A 16,612-nucleotide genomic window follows, 5' to 3' on the forward strand; every position below is an offset into this window, starting at 1 on the left:
ACTTCGGAAGTGCAAAGATACCACGACGAAAGACTTCTTTTGGTCGTGTGTGTATCCAGCCGTGCACTACAGTTATCACCTCTTTAACCATTCTGAAATGCATGCCTCCCATTGTTTCTTTGAGTTCAATGGAGAATGAAAGTCCCGGAACGAGGTTTGGTGAATTAGGAGGATGTATCAAGCATTCAGTTTTCATTTCCTGAATAGTCTCAACTCCCTTACTAACTGTATGCGATGGAACGTTGACATGCTGTAGCAATGACCCTCACATCAGAAATCCTCGTCGTTTACTCCTGACTGCAGGGTGAAGTTGGTTTTTTGGCATGCCTCAATAAGAAGAACTGGCTACTGTGACTCATCTATCCATGTAACACTCCAAAATTTCTTCATTTGCTTCCCAGAAGAGAATGAGCAAGACTTTTCCAGCAGACACTTGAGTGCGAAAATTTTTTTGGTATCAGCGACGAGATTTGGCTCCATTCATTGCTTGACCTTTCCGTATCTGGACTCAAGTCTCGTCGCCTATAGCAGTTTTTCCCAGAAACGCACTACGTTTGACGCGGAAACCATGCAAAAATTCTTCAGAGGCATCGATGTGACGGTCTTTAAGTTCGGCGGTCAACTGACATGGCGCCCATCTTGCTGACACCGTACTGAAGTGCAATACGTTGTGACGAATATTCTACTCTGAAGCAGTACAAACATTCAAACTTGTCGCTATTTCGTTCAGTGGAAAGCGTCTGTTAACGGCTGCTTGGCCGAGCGATTCTAGGCGCTTCAGCCCGGAACCGCACTGCTGCTACGATACAGGTTCGAATCCTGCCTCGGGCGTGGCGTGGATGTATGTCCTTAAGTTGCTGAGGTTTAAGAAGTTCTAAGTTTAGGGGACTGATGACCTCAGATATTAAGTCCCGTGGAGCTTAGAGCCATTTGATATGTAAGCGTTTGTTCTCCACTGTAACATCATTCAGTCACCAGTCGGTCACTTTCTGAACCTCAAGGAACGGTATTGTCACCTACCAACTTCATGACACAATTTTTCTAAATGGTATCGGACTTTTGAAGTTTTCATTTGGATAAAAGTCGTTGTAAAGGGAAAAAACCAAAGTTGAGTCGAATATGAGCATCACGCTCTTACGTCTCTTTATTATGAAACAAAAGTGATCAGAAAACTACCATTAAATAAGACTGACTGAGACGTCTCGTATCTGGTTGTGAGAGTCGGTGAGCTTCAGTGCTTGAAGCGAGACGCTCGGCGTCAACCTACTGTCTGCGAGCGGCTGCAGCAGAATAACTGCTCCCCCAGTTCAGCTCACGTCTGCCCGCCTCACCTCACGGTATCCACCTCGCTGGCTTCACGACTCTGGCCCCCAGCGCGAGGCTGCTTTTGTCGTCTACCAAATACAAGCCTCTCAGCGAGGACTAAATTAATTTAAAATTCTAAACAGTCGCTTTGAGTGAAATAAGTCGTGCGGAACTTTGAAGTAAAATACCCGTTCCTTATTGACAACGCGTTTCGGAAGGAATAATTTAATAAATAAAACGGGCGCGCGTCCTGCGATAATACTGCTGTGATTTATGTTGATTCAGCGCCGTTATTCAAATGAGACGCTCTCGTTGTTCTCCTGTCGAGAGCAAACGCAACAACTGCTGGGATTGCCAAGGCGGGGTGTGGCTGTGGTGGAGGGTGGGGAAAGAGGGGTGATGGGGTGGAGGCAGTAATACGAGGGTTTTCCATCCCTCTCACGGGGAACGTCAGGTAGGAGCTCATGCCTATAACTCACTTTTCTGTGTATTTCCTGAATGTATTATCACGTACATACTAATTTAGTCTTGTCCTATGAAACAAATAATACCTTTCAATGGATCAACAGCTTGCGACAAGCATGTGAAACGCGTGCTGAAGCCAACTATCTCATGTACCGTGAACATTCGTAATACTGTATAAAAGTTTCACGATATAGTGTCGACGTATCGGATCACGGCGGATAACAAACAGCTTTTATATCAATAAACGTGTAAAGGAAGAACGCCGGATTTATGGCATTCTACTTTAATCCTAATCCTAATATACACTGCCGGTAAAAACATTGCAACACCGTAACGTAATTAATGTAGAGTAAGGAAATTTCTCAAAAAAGTGGTTCAAATGGCTCTGAGCACTATGGGACTTAACATATGAGGTCATCAATCCCCTAGAATTTAGAACTGCTTAAACCTAACTAACCTAAGGACATCACACACATCTATGCCAGAGGCAGGATTCGAAACTGCCACCGTAGCGGTCGTGCGGTTCCAGACTGTAGCGCCTAGAACCGCTCAGCCACTCCGGCCACATCGCGGGCAGGAAATTTCTCAAACACCTTTGTCTAGGTAACACGTTCAAGTGACTGAAATTGCAAGACCACAGGTATGCGCGAGATAAGCCACTGCAAACATGAAATGCTGGTACATTAATAACCCGTTTCCACAATGGTGCCTCGAAGAACGCAAATGTGCACGCATTGTGTTTTACAGGTCCCGGATGTCAATTTATGGGACCGAGGTCCATCATTGTTGCACTTCGTCAGTCAACACAGGGATCAGTTTATAAGTTGGCCGATCAATACAGGGGCAGTTAGTGGTGTTTGTGAATGACGCTGAAGTGGCCGTCCAATTAGCGCCTGTACGTGCTCGATTGGGGAGAGATATGGTAAACAGGCCACGGTAAACATGTCGGCACTATGAAGAGCATGTTGGATAACAACAGTGCTAAATGGGCTAGCGTTATCTTGGAATACTCTTCATGAATTGCAGCATAGCTGTTCACATCACCAAATTCTTGTACAAATTTGCAGTTGTGGAGCGTGAAATAGCCGCGAGAATGCTACTGCTATCATAGAAACCGCATCCCAGTGCACAGCTCTAGCTGTAAGTTCGTTGTGTCTAGCACGGAGCATTCTTCTTGCTGCAGGGACTCAACTGAGGCAGGAGCAGTTTCATCAGAAAAAAAAAACAGTCCTCCACTATGCCTACAATGGGATCTCGCTTGACACTACGTAAGACACAAATGGCTTTGGTTTGGGGTAAGAGAAACTCAGACTACAGGGCTTCCGGCTGTCCGTGAAGTAGCCGGCTTTACTAGCGGCACTATTAAACGACTACCACCAAATCGAAATATATATTACCTTTCAGATGTAGAAACACGCCCATCAACGTTCGTTTATGTCCCACAGCTGTTTTTGGTGTCGCGATTTTCTTTCCGTCAGTATTTGCTTTACAGATGCTCTTCAATGTTAAGCAGATAAGGCTAGTATCTGAAGAAAATAGACGTTTTTCAGAGCCGACAACTCCCCCACCCCCACTTTTCCTCTTTCTCTCTCTCTCTCTCTTTCTCTCTCTCTTTCTCTCTCGCTTTCCAGCCGTTTAGTCAAATCCAACTCCCAGTGACCCCGTAAACTTTCTTTCTTGCGTCATCAGTCTTCTGACTTGTTTGATGCGGCCCTCTACGAAGTGCTACCCTGTGCCAACCTCTTCACTTCAGAGTAACACTCACAGCCTGCGTCCTCAATTATTTATTCCAATCCCTGTTTTTCCCAACAGTTTATACCCCCTACAGTTTCCTGCAATACCACGGAAATTATTCCGTTATGCCTCAGCAAATATACTAACATGCTGTCTTTCTGTCAGTGTTTTACACACAGATCTTTCCTCGTCGCTGCTCCGGGGAACCTCGTCATTCCGCCGGCCGCGATGGTCTCGCGGTTCTAGGCGCGCAGTCCGGAACCGTGAGACTGCTACGATCGCAGGTTCGAATCGTGCTTCGGGCATGGCTGTGTGTGACGTCCTTAGGTTAGTTAGGTTTAAGTAGTTCTAAGTTCTAGGGGACTGATGACCACAGCAGTTGAGTCCCATAGTGCTCAGAGCCATTTTTGAACCTCGTCAGTCCTTATCGTATCAGTTCTTCTAATTTTCAACATTCTCTGTAGGACCACATCTCATATGCTTCGATTCTCTTCTTTTGCAATTTTCACAAAATCGATGTTTCATTACCATACAACGTTGTGCTCCAAAAGTACATTCTCGGAAATTTCTTCCCCCAATTAAAACATATGTTTTTATCTTTCCCTTGTGCCTTATTCGATCTTGCATCTTCCACCTCTCTTTTAAATACTGAATCTCCCATTTTTCTATATCGACTTCTGTTTCTTCTTCAATCACGTCATCAGCCATGTCTTTCCCCTTATAAGTATCTTCAAATGTACTCTTTTCACCTATTAGCTCGTTCCTCTGCATTCAACAGTGTAGTTATACTGCACTACTAATGTTTTCACCCTTGCTTTTAATTACACCGAAGACTGATTTGTTCGCAGCTGGCGTTCGTGCGGTAGCGTTCTCGCTTCCCGAGCCCGGGTTCCCGTGTTCGATTCCCGGCGGGGCCAGGGATTTTCTGTGCCTCGTGATGACTGGGTGTTGTGTGATGTCCTTAGGTTAGTTAGGTTTAAGTAGTTTGAAGTTCTAGTGGGCTGATGAGCATAGATGTTAAGTCCCATAGTGCTTAGAGCCGTTTGAACCATTTTTTTAAGACTGATTTTGCTTTTTTTGTATGCTGTGTCAGTCTTTCTGACGGCCATTTGTTCCTCAGTTTTCTCACATTTCTTTTGTAACCGTTTCGTCTTACTTTCCTTGCACTTAATATTTATTCCATTCGCAAATGACTTGTGTTCCTGTATTCCCGAATTTCCTCTGAACATTTTTGACTTCCTTCTTTTGTCGATGAGCTGAAGTATTTCTTGTGTTACCTACAGTTTCTTCGCTGTTACCTTCTTCGAACCTTTGTAGTTCTTTCCAACTTCAGTGATTGTCCTCTTCAAATGAACTGCCTACTGACTTATTCCTTGTCGCAGGAAGTGTTGCCTCAGAGACCTTCAGGCTTATCTCTGGATTCCTTAGTACTTACGCATCCCATTATCTTACGCATTGATTCTTCTAGACTATTCTCTTGACCTTCTGCCACCTTTTTATAAATACTAAATTGTGATCTGCTGGGTACGACTTACAATCCAGTATCTGATTTCGGAAACTTCACCTCATCATGATGTAATCAAACAGAAATCTTCCAGTATCTCCTGGCCTTATCCAAGCATACCTCCTCTTCCTGTGATTCTTAAACAGAGTAACTGCTAGCTGAACTTTATTGCAGAAAATTAGTACTTCTCCTCTTTCATTCCTAGTAGATGTCCATATTCTCGTGTAACCATATCTTCTACTCCTTTCCCTATAACCGCAATCCAATGCCGCATGATTATTAGAGTTTCCTTTCCCTCTATGTAAGTTCCTATTCGTAACGAATCCTACTCCTGTTAGATCATTTTCTTCTCCTCTTGATAATACCCCATACTCATCTGACCAGATATGCTTGTATTCTTTTCGTTTCACATCTAGATTGAGCGATAGTATTTCCTCTTCAGATTTTCTAGCTCACCTACCCCGTTAAAACTTTTGACAGTCCGCAATCGACTCTTAGAACGTTATCTTCTCGGAGATCTAAATGAGGGAGTAGTCCGCAATCTTTTTCCAATGGAGAGATCATAATGACATTTTTTCAATTACAGGCCACATGTCCTTTGGATACATATTTTGTGTCCTTAATTGAGTTATTTCCATTGTCTTCAACATCCTCATGCCGTTCATAATTGCTGATTCTTCCGCCTTTAAGGGCAGTTTCATAACCCAAGGTCAAGTGAGTGCCCTGAACCTCTCCTTCTCGGTCCTCCGCCCTCTTTTGACAAGGCCATTGGCCGAGTGAGGATGACTTCTCACGCGGAAAGTCTTCGGCCCGCATTTGTTAATGATTTTTATTCATAAATTGAGCAGCAGATTGTTCGAACTCAGGATTCAGGACGTTTTAACTGCTATTCAAAGATGGTACCGGTAGATTACGGGAGCGGGTCCACCATCAACTAAAGAAAGAATATTTCATCTGTCCTGCACTATCTCCTGAAGACTTTCCAGGTTGTATTACTTGGCTTCTGTGTTTCCATCAACCCATCTCTACTTTTCCCGCCCTCTTCCCCCTGTACGTTTGATATTTCCCGGCATGACGCCTTTTACTACGTAAGTACTGACCCATTTGTAGTCTTTGCGGTCAAAGGAAATCTAAGGAGTTTCACCTACGACGTTCAGTTCTTTTTGTGGTCCAGATTTCGTATCCATATGTCTGAACAGGAAAGACCGTAGCCCTTTCTATACAGGTCTTTCTTGCTTAAGTTACGTTTAAATTCGGTGAAACATTGTGAAAGTAGAACATTCCTTTTCTACCAAGTAACAAAATTTCTTGGCTTCGTGGATAAAGCCATCCTCAGCAGAAGTCTGGTAGTCGAGGTACTTGAAAACATAAACTAATTCCTTTGTTCTTCTCTATATATGCCATGAAGTGATAAGTGTAGTTGATATTGTTTGTGTGGTCTTCACATTCAACAGTAGTGCAGCCTCTGCATTTTCTTCTTTCACCATCAGTAAGAGGAAGTTTAATTTCTCTTCTCTGGCTGCCTTATGGACTGTACCATCTGCATAACTCAGGGTTTTTGTATTTATCTCTGCTATGTTAAACCTATTTTGTTTTTCGTGTAACCCTGTAGTACTCACAATGACCTCCCACAGACTGACATAATAAATGCGGTGACAATATACATTCAAAAAAAGAAAGAAAATAAAAACAGTAGCAAGAACTAGTTGTCCGAATGGGACGGAAATCGGTGGATGAGATGTACGTGTACAGACGAACAAATTATTACTACTTCAGAAAAAATTGGACGCAAGAGAAATAAGTTTACAAATTGAGTAGGTAAGTAGGGAGTTGGTCTACCTCTGGCCTTTATGCAAGGAGTTATTCAGCTAGGCATTAGCTTCTGGAGTTGTTGAAAGTCCTCCTGAGGGGTATCGTACCAAATTCTGTCCAACATCGTCAGAAACTCGAGAAGGTTGCAGAGTCGTGCCCAAAATGCTCCCAACCTTCTCATTTGGGGAAAGAGCGGCGACCTTGCTGGCCAAGGTAGAGTTTGGTAAGAAGGAAGATAAGCAGTAGACACTCCTGTCGAGTGGGGGATTGCATTATCTTGCTGAAATGTAAGCTCAGCACGAATTCCTGTAGAGAGCAGTGGAATACTGTGGAAGTACACGTGTGCTGTTACCATGCCGTGAATAAAAACCAAAGGGTGCCTGCTCTGATATGAAATCGCATCCCAGACCACCTCTCCTGGTTTTCGGACTTTGTGGCAGGCCACAGCCAGGCTGGTATCCCACCGCTGCCTTGGGCGCCTCCAGACACGTTTTAACTGGTAACCGGGGTTGTTCAGTTGGAAACTAAACTCATCCCTGAGGTCAGTTCTGCTCCAATGGTTAAAGAGATTCCAATCCGAATGTGCCCGACAGCACTACAAACGGGATTTTTGTTGTACAAAGGTCAATGGAAGTTGGCGCAAGTGGACCCTTTTCGGTGAGCCACCTATTAATGGTCATTGTGGTCTCTGAAGCACAACTTGCACGTGCGATTCATGAAAATAATATAAGAACATCCGGGCTCTGCCACTCTGACGATTGCTCGGTCCTCACATTTTGTCGTCTCTCTGGGTCGACCGCTTCCTGCTCCGCTCTGTTCTTGACCGTGGTTAACCATTCCCGGCAACTTCGCCGAATAATGGCATCGCTCTTATTCGAGTGCGAAGCAATTCGCCGATTACTCCAGCCGGCATCCTAGAGCCCTACTACACGTACTCTCTCAAATGCTGACGTCAACGTATATTGTACATAGTCCTGTCTGAGAAATTTTGTTAATGTCTGACTGAGTGCAGCGAATGAATTTCGCAAGGACTTTATACCCTGGTGCAGACATGTTTCCTGTGTACTGTACTTGAACTGCACTTCCAGATATCACAAAATTAGTTGCAGCAACCTACTTAGCAATGCTCTTGCATGGGATGAACAGTTTTGACTGTCAATGTTGTAGAAATAGGAACGTCCAGAGGTAATACCTATCTCTAGAAAGGTTGATACAGATAAATGTAGCTACTATAAAGGTGTAAGCTTAGATTTGGCCAATAAATTATATGCCAAAATCCTGAATGCAAGAGTAAAAAATATTATGAGCGAACCATTATCTGAGGTTATAGAAAACAGACAAGAATTCAGTAGTGAAAACCATTTTAATTTGGTAGATTTTGAGAAAGAAATTGATAATGTGAACAGCGAAATGCTATGAAATGTAATGGCTTAACGAAAATATTTATCTCAACTCAAAAATGCCGTTTACATAAATACAAAGAAATTCTTATAAATATGGGAAATATAATCACGAGGTCACACTCCCCTCTCTGGAGACATTACGCTAACGTATATAATGACTTAGAATTTGGAGAGGTGGTCAATGCGGCCTGCGAGAGTGCCCACAGCATACATGTCATGATGTGCAAGAGAGAGCAACACATTTCCATCAACAGTGTTGATTCGAACGTCCTAATCCATGCTCAGGCAACCTCAGTGGGTGGGACCATATCATGGTATGAATAACGCCTTGCAAACATCACGGAATCACTCTTGCCCTGAACTACAATCTCCACATACAGCAGGTTAACTGACTCACTGGGACGCTCATGCACTCGACGCTCTACAGTATTCAAAAACTGGGAAAATGGCCAGTCGTCAGAACACACCATACACCTCCAGTCACTTAAGGTCCAGTGTCTGTTTTATTTGGGCCATCGAAGACGTGCAGTGTTACTTACCTCTGTTATGAACGGCGAATTACCGGCTCCAGATGTTCTCTACATGCGATTCCCGTTGCAAAAGTATTCGGAAACTGATTGATATGGATTGCATTAACTGAAACTATTGGGTTTGAAACCTGTCGTTATTGACAAAGTGTAACAGAAGTCTCTAGTTGTTGCCAATTAGGATCATTTTCGCACTTTTTTCCTTACGAATGTAATAGACACATTGTAAAGTCTTCATTGACATCCCAATTCATCTGGCAACTTAACTCTCGGTGTGGTCACTATAGTTAGATTCCACCATTCTTTCGCGTCTCCTCGAAAATCCATCTCATTGCGCCGATACTAGTACGTTCGCACTGTTTTACTTCCATGAATTACGTCAGCGGTGGAGTGTCACATGACCGCATGGTACCAATTCTGTACGATATACAGTGCTTCAAACCGAATAGTGTGCTGTTTCTTTCCGTGGAACGTAGATGTAAATTAACAACTATATCCAGGAAACCACCGTTTGGGACGTGGTACAGCGTCCTCACTGTAACATATCCATTTTCAAAACTTCTAGCTTAGGAACGATTCTCAGTATCTCTCTGTACAGTTAGAAGCAGTTGAGTGGAGAAATCTAATATCCTTGAAGAATGATGGCTGTTGTCACCACCACAGACTGGATATTTAGCACGTGTCACATGATTTGAAAGTCTTCATGTTCTCGTATTAGCTATCGTGGCGTTAGCTGAATTCAGGATGGGCTACACATGGTGTATCAGCTCGTCTCATCACGGTCAGATGGTGAAAACTCAAGACATTTCCATGTGATGTCGCGCGAAGGATGTACATCGCTTAATCTACTACCTATCGCGAATTCCTACAGAAAACTTGTTGATGTGGACTGGCTGTAACAGCTCCAAGGCTCTTTTGAGCGTTGCTATTTTACGCATACACTTCAGGCAGTGTCACATAGGTTCTGTCCACTCACCTTGCGTCTTGTATAGTCCTGTCCATCTTGCGGAAGACCGCGCTCAGTTGTAGATCCGTTGATCACATACGTTGTGACTTAAGGGGCAGCGAATATTGTTTAAAAAAGCTGAATGATTGCGTATTTTTCAGAGATACTACAATATTTTTATTTTCATGATGTTATTGTGCCACCATACTTCGTCACAATCACAATACAATGTTTATACACAATCCAATCGGAATAAAAACTTGATGTCAAACTTTGTATGCGTCTTTCCCAGTGCACACTCCTGTTCTCAGAGGCCACATTGCTTGAAATAACGCGACGGACATGATATAAATCTATTATGGAGTCTCTGTTCTCAGACTTTTAGCCAGTCAGAGACCAGGAAGGGCAACATTTTCATTTAAAGCCTTGCTGTGGGCAGCCAATGAGAGACCAAGAACGGTCGTTCACATGGTCACCCGTGGACTTGGTGCGTGATACTGACTCAATAGGCAATGCTGCAGTTGAGTTTAAGCAACACTGACTGACACTACATTCTCAGCAACGGTCAATTACCTACAAATACTATTCAAGAAATTGTCGATGGCTAGGTCTGACGTGAACTAATGCGGATTTTAAAGGTTGATAGAGAAGCTACAGCCCTGCAAGTCGCTAGATGTATGTATTCTGGACAACAGGAAGTAGACAGCAGCCATATGTACCTGAACCACTTGCTAGATATGGTGTACAATAGTGTAACGGTGCTGACTGTATGTCATTGAACGCAGACATCTACACAAAAGCATGACCACCTGTTTCAACATATGGAGTATGGATTACGGTGGCCAAGATGAGTCACAGTATCACTTTCATAAATGGTGAAGCAAGGGTATCAGTACTTGAAGAACTACGTAAGCTGATGCATCACATATTCTAAGAGTATGTCGTTCAGACAAGTGGTGAAGTTTACTCGGTTGAGGAGCGTTTAGGTAGCACGAAATGAGGTGGCTGATACATATATGAATCTGTCATACAGAAACTCACTGCCTGATAATGTATAATTATTAATCTGTAAACTACGCTACATTGATGACCTATATTGCCGCCACCCCATGGTCACCCCCAGATTGTGTAACAATGGTTTGTGAGACGTTCCATCCACACGAAAGTGCTTACGTGGTCACTCAGGTCGATGTATATAGTTCGTCTGAATGTCTGTTAGAGCATCATGCTAAATTTTGACTTAAATCAGTCAAGAACTTAATGACATATCAGCTAACAACTCATTTTCTATTTTTTAAATGTATAGCCTAAGTCCGCCTGAATGTTTATTACAGTATCGTCTAAAAATTTAACTAAATCAGTCAGGACCAGTTCGAGATTTTTGATAACAATATTAAACAATACCTTGTCCTTATACAGTAGTATAGAGAATTGTTGGTTGTTTCCCACACACTACTGTTGAATTGATAATTTAGCCTTTACATTCAAATACTATGGTTGTATTTACAAGTTTCAAAGAATTAAGATTTAGCAGCTTGTTAAATACTAACTGAATAATAATTTTAATTTGAGACATATTATAAATCTTAACTACATACTATTTGCTTTAAACTGTGTTGTAATGCTGTGTATAATGTTGTGTGTCACACAGGTGTTACTGTGCTGTAGTGCTTTGAATATATATATCGACATGTGACAGGCACGGAACACATTGTTTCCTGATCTATAGGTATGACGTTTAACATATATTTCCGTGTCGACCATCTCATAGCAGTAAAACATTTCGTTATGCTGTAACATGTTTTTGGTGTGAATGTACGTGCTGTGTGAATTTCATACACAAAGCAGCTGTTTGCATTAAAATAATAAAGCTGGCATTTTTTCTGCGTTACAGCAATTATTTTGTAATATAACAACGTAACCTGATGTCTACATGCTTGCTACCTTATAATCGAAAAAGATCTGATATCGATAGCTGAAATAATAACTTGCCTAACATATACAGAGTAAGCATGACCTCGAAAAGTCTGTGTCAATGACTGCGAAATAGGAGGAATAATATGCGTGCCCGGAAAAAGCGTACGATGTTGCCAAGCTGCCAGTGGACTGCGATTCATTTGTGGGACATACTATTTCTCAATTATGTTCTACTTCTGGATTTATTTTGTGACTTTTTGCCTATTAAGTTTTTGATCTAGAGGATGCTCTTTTTATTTTTCATTTCCTTTCTTAACCCGGAGTTCGCCTTATAGACAATACTAAAAATTCCTGTTGGAAATGCTCTTATAAGGTTGTGTGGCTGTTGTGTGTTCTGTATTCTTATGTTTTTGTTTGTCTAATCTTGTTACCAACTGTTAAGGCTAAATTTCAGATTTTCTGTACTGTCTCTACTGTGGCTAACGCTGTGTTCTGAACATCTGTTCAGTGGTCTATTACTGGTTTTTTGTACACTGTTTTCGAAGCACTATGACTTGTAAGTAATTATTTAATTTTAGGTATCATTAATTAATTTGTTTCAAGTTCTTCAGTGCACAGCACTGAATCCTAATTTGTTAGGATACATTGATTGTGTTTATTTATAGTCACATGAACACTGCAATGCACTACATAAATTCTGATGTCCTAGAACCATTCAGTTAATCAAAATTGTATTGTGTAGTGTCTCTAGCACTCCACTAATTGATCCCACTATATCTACAGAATTGTAGATATAGTAATTCCAATTTGAACGGGTAAAATTTTTGCTAGATTGCGTTATTCTACATCATTACATTCTGTTCTGGTAATATTTCTAGCGAATATTTATTGTAGTTTTGGTTGTGTTTGGAGCAACGTATTTCTGTTTGCTGCAAGAATAACGCTTGTGGCATATTGATATTTGAAACACACGTTACCCAAAGATGAATGAAGTAATCATGTGACTCCTGGGTCTTATAATCTTCCGAGTCCACACATGTCTGCCTATAACATTGTTTTTTTATCCTTAGTTCCAGTTTATTCATGCTGTGAACATAATAAAAAGTGGCATCGCCGGATATGGCAAGTCTCCAGAAATTCATCGCAGTCTATTATGGATAGACGCGGTTCTTTGTCTGGTAAGCTAACATTAGGCATTTCTGAGCACGTAGTTTAGAATGGCTGCTCGAGTGGTTAAAGTGGGCTGTTGGTGTGTTTATTTATTTATTTATTTAACCTGATCAGATAAGGGCCATCAGGCCCTCTTTTACATCCGACCAGTGTTCCACACATGCAGCATTTCACACATCAGAGTTATATCGTGACCATAGATTAAATGAGAATATTAGCTTACTCTAGTGACAATATGAATAATGAGTAGTGACTAAGACCTAATAAAATAAATGCGGCAGTATTTTACAACAGGTGCTATACATACAGATTATGATAAAAGCAATAATAATAACAGTAAAAAAATGTAATGATAAACATGACTAAGACCTAATAAATTAAATGCTGGCAGTATTTTTACAGCAGGTGCTATACATAGAGATTACGATAAAAGCAATAATAAGCAATAATAATAACTGTATCAAAAATCAAATAATAATGACAAACATGAGAAGGATTGGCAATAGAAATGAAGGTTTGTGCAGATGTACATAATATCTTGGTGTGTAAAATAGATGTTTACTAGTTTAGCGTGTTTTGGGGAATGGAGATTTAAGGAGGGGGAAAGAGGGAAGTATTGAGGTGAAGTGCATTCATGTACAGAGGGAGGCATTACTGTTGCTTAAGTAGATACGTCATTAACTGTTTTTTGAATCTGGACTTTTTTTAAGTTCTCTAACATAACGAGGGAGGTTATTCCAGAGTCGGGTTCCTGCTACTGTAAAGGACTTGGAGAAGGTGACTGAGGGATGCAGTGGAACGGAGAGGATTTTATTATAATGGGAACGTGTGTTTCTGTAATGTTGTTCTGACATGAGCGTTATGGACGAGGAGAGATATGAGGGACAGTTTACATTTATAAGGCAGTAGACGAGACAGAGTGTGTGGAAATGTCTGCGTTTGTCTGCACGCAGTCAGGACAATTTTGCATATGCTGGTGAAATGTGATCAAAAAGTCGAACGTCACAGATATATCGGACGCAGGCATTCATGTCCAGTTCTAGACGTCGGGAATTTTCCTGAGAGAGGCCTTGTAGGATAATATCGCTGTAGTCAATGTTTGGGAGTATAAGCGTTTGTACTAATTTCTTTTTCAGATCAAAAGGGAAGAGTTTTTTACATTTTTGTATGACATGAAGGGATGCTGATGCTTTTTTTGCACACTGCAGTTACGGGCTCTGTCCAATTTAGATTTTCATCTATCATTACTCCCAAACTCTTTGCTGAGGGAGAGAAGTTAATATTTGTTCCATTTAAGATAAGAGGTGGTACGGATTCCCGATGTTTTGGGCTAATGAGCTTAGAGTGACCAACAAGTACCGCTTGGGTTTTAGATGGGTTTAGTTTTAGACCTATGTCCTGTGCCCATTTTGACAGTGCATCGAGGTCAGTATTGAAATTTTCAATAGCTTTCTTGAGATTGCTTGGTTTCGCACTTAGATACAACTGAAGGTCATCAGCATATCAGCATACATATGGTATTTGCAATAGGTCAGAACCGATGACACATCGTTGACATACAGAGAGAAAAGTATAGGACCTAATACTGAGCCTTGGGGAATGCCTGACACTACCTGCATCTATTGTTATTTTATATTCCCAGATAGGACGCGTTGCTGATGAGACGTCATGTATGAGCGAAACCATTGCACTGCACTTGGTGAGAAATGTAGACCGCTAAGTTTGGCCAGTAAGATGTTTTTAAGTCGACAGTATCAAATGCTTTGCTGAAATCTAAGAAGCAAATGATAGTCGCTTCTTGTCTGTCCATGGCAAGTTTCAGGTCATCTGTCACCTTTATCAGAGCAGATGTTGTGCTTCGATGTTTACGGAAACCTGATTGGTATTCGTCTAGTTGGTTGTTAGTAATGAGGTAGATGGTGAGCTGGTCATGAACTATGTATTCTAAGGCCTTTGATAGTGCAGGAAGAAGGCAGATGGTGTGGTAGTCAGAGGGTGCTGTGGCTATGTCCTTTTTAGGCAGTGGCTTAATTTGTCCCAGTTGCTAGGCCTCAGGAAAAACACTTGTGATTAATGAATCGTTGAAAATGTCTGTTATAGAGGGCAGTAGTTGGTCGATATTAAGTTTTACCATCTGGATAGTGATACCAGCATGTCCAGTAGATGCTGATCTAATTCGCATTATGGCTTTCTTGACAGTACTGCAAGTGACGTGGTGTAGATAGAATTTTTCTTTGCTACAGTCGTTCAACCCCACGAAGTAATAAATGATTCTCTGTTTTTTTTGCGATACAATTTTGGTTGTAGGTAACGTGAAGAAACGGTTTAGTTCTTCAGCTGGGACCATGTGATTTTCTGCAAATTTTATTTGCCTAAACCGAGACTACCAAGATTTTTCCACAGGATAGCTGGTCTACATCTATTGTCAGCTAATGTACGGGCATGTCTGAGCTTAGCGTTTCTCACCGCTTGACTGACTTTGTTTCGTTTCTGCTTGTATACAGCATGATTTTCAGGTGTAGGGCGTATCTTGTATGCTCGATATGCAGCATCTCTGAGATTCATGAGCTGTTTTAGTTCATCAGTCAGCCAGGGTGCAGGTTGCCTTTTTAGTTTTCTGGTCTTTATTGGAGCATATTTGTCATATACTTGAATAATTTTGTTAGTGAAATCCTGGAGTTTGTTGTTAATGTCCATGAGGGGAGTAGAGGTCATTCGCCAAACTATTTCTTGTGCCTCAGTTTCGAGTTCAGGCAAATTTATGCGTTTGAGGTCTCGGTATGTAGACAGTTTTTGTTTCTTTCTAGGACATTCTAGTGAATACGTCATGACAATGATGTCATGGGCAGACATGCCAGGCGCAGATATTTGAGAGGTGCGGAATATTCTGTTCGGAGATTTCGTTGCGAATATATCAATGAAAGTGTGACTGGTAGTCGTGTGATGAGTAGGTGCAGCTCAAGTAGCGTCATATTTAAGGAAGAAAGCATCCTCTTAAATTTTCCAGTGGAAGGACTATTGCACAGAAAATTAATGTTAGTGTCACCTGCTATAATTACATTTTCATATGACGATTTGAGACTAGACACGGAAGTTTCGAAGCAGGCTAACCCACCTACTTTAGGAGGTTTGTAAAGGACACATACACTCCAGGAAATGGAAAAAAGAACACATTGACACCGGTGTGTCAGACCCACCATACTTGCTCCGGACACTGAGTGAGGGCTGTACAAGCAATGATCACACGCACGGCACAGCGGACACACCAGGAACCGCGGTGTTGGCCGTCGAATGGCGCTAGCTGCGCAGCATTTGTGCACCGCCGCCGTCAGTGTCAGTCAGTTTGCCGTGGCATACGGAGCTCCATCGCAGTCTTTAACACTGGTAGCATGCCGCGACAGCGTGGACGTGAACCGTATGTGCAGTTGACGGACTTTGAGTGAGGGCGTATAGTGGGCATGCGGGAGGCCGGGTGGACGTACCGCCGAATTGCTCAACACGTGGGGCGTGAGGTCTCCACAGTACATCGATGTTGTCGTCAGTGGTCGGTGGAAGGTGCACGTGCCCGTCGACCTGGGACCGGACCGCAGTGACACACGGATGCACGCCAAGACCGTAGGATCCTACACAGTGCCGTAGGGGTCCGCACCGCCACTTCCCAGCAAATTAGGGACACTGTTGCTCCTGGGGTATCGGCGAGGACCATTCGCAACCGTCTCCATGAAGCTGGGCTACGGTTCCGCACACCGTTAGGCCGTCTTCCGATCACGCCCCAACATCGTGCAGCCCGCCTCCAGTGGTGTCGCGACAGGCGTGAATGGAGGGACGA

Source organism: Schistocerca gregaria, chromosome 6, assembly GCF_023897955.1.
Source record: "Schistocerca gregaria isolate iqSchGreg1 chromosome 6, iqSchGreg1.2, whole genome shotgun sequence".
In the NCBI taxonomy this organism is placed as follows: domain Eukaryota; kingdom Metazoa; phylum Arthropoda; class Insecta; order Orthoptera; family Acrididae; genus Schistocerca; species Schistocerca gregaria.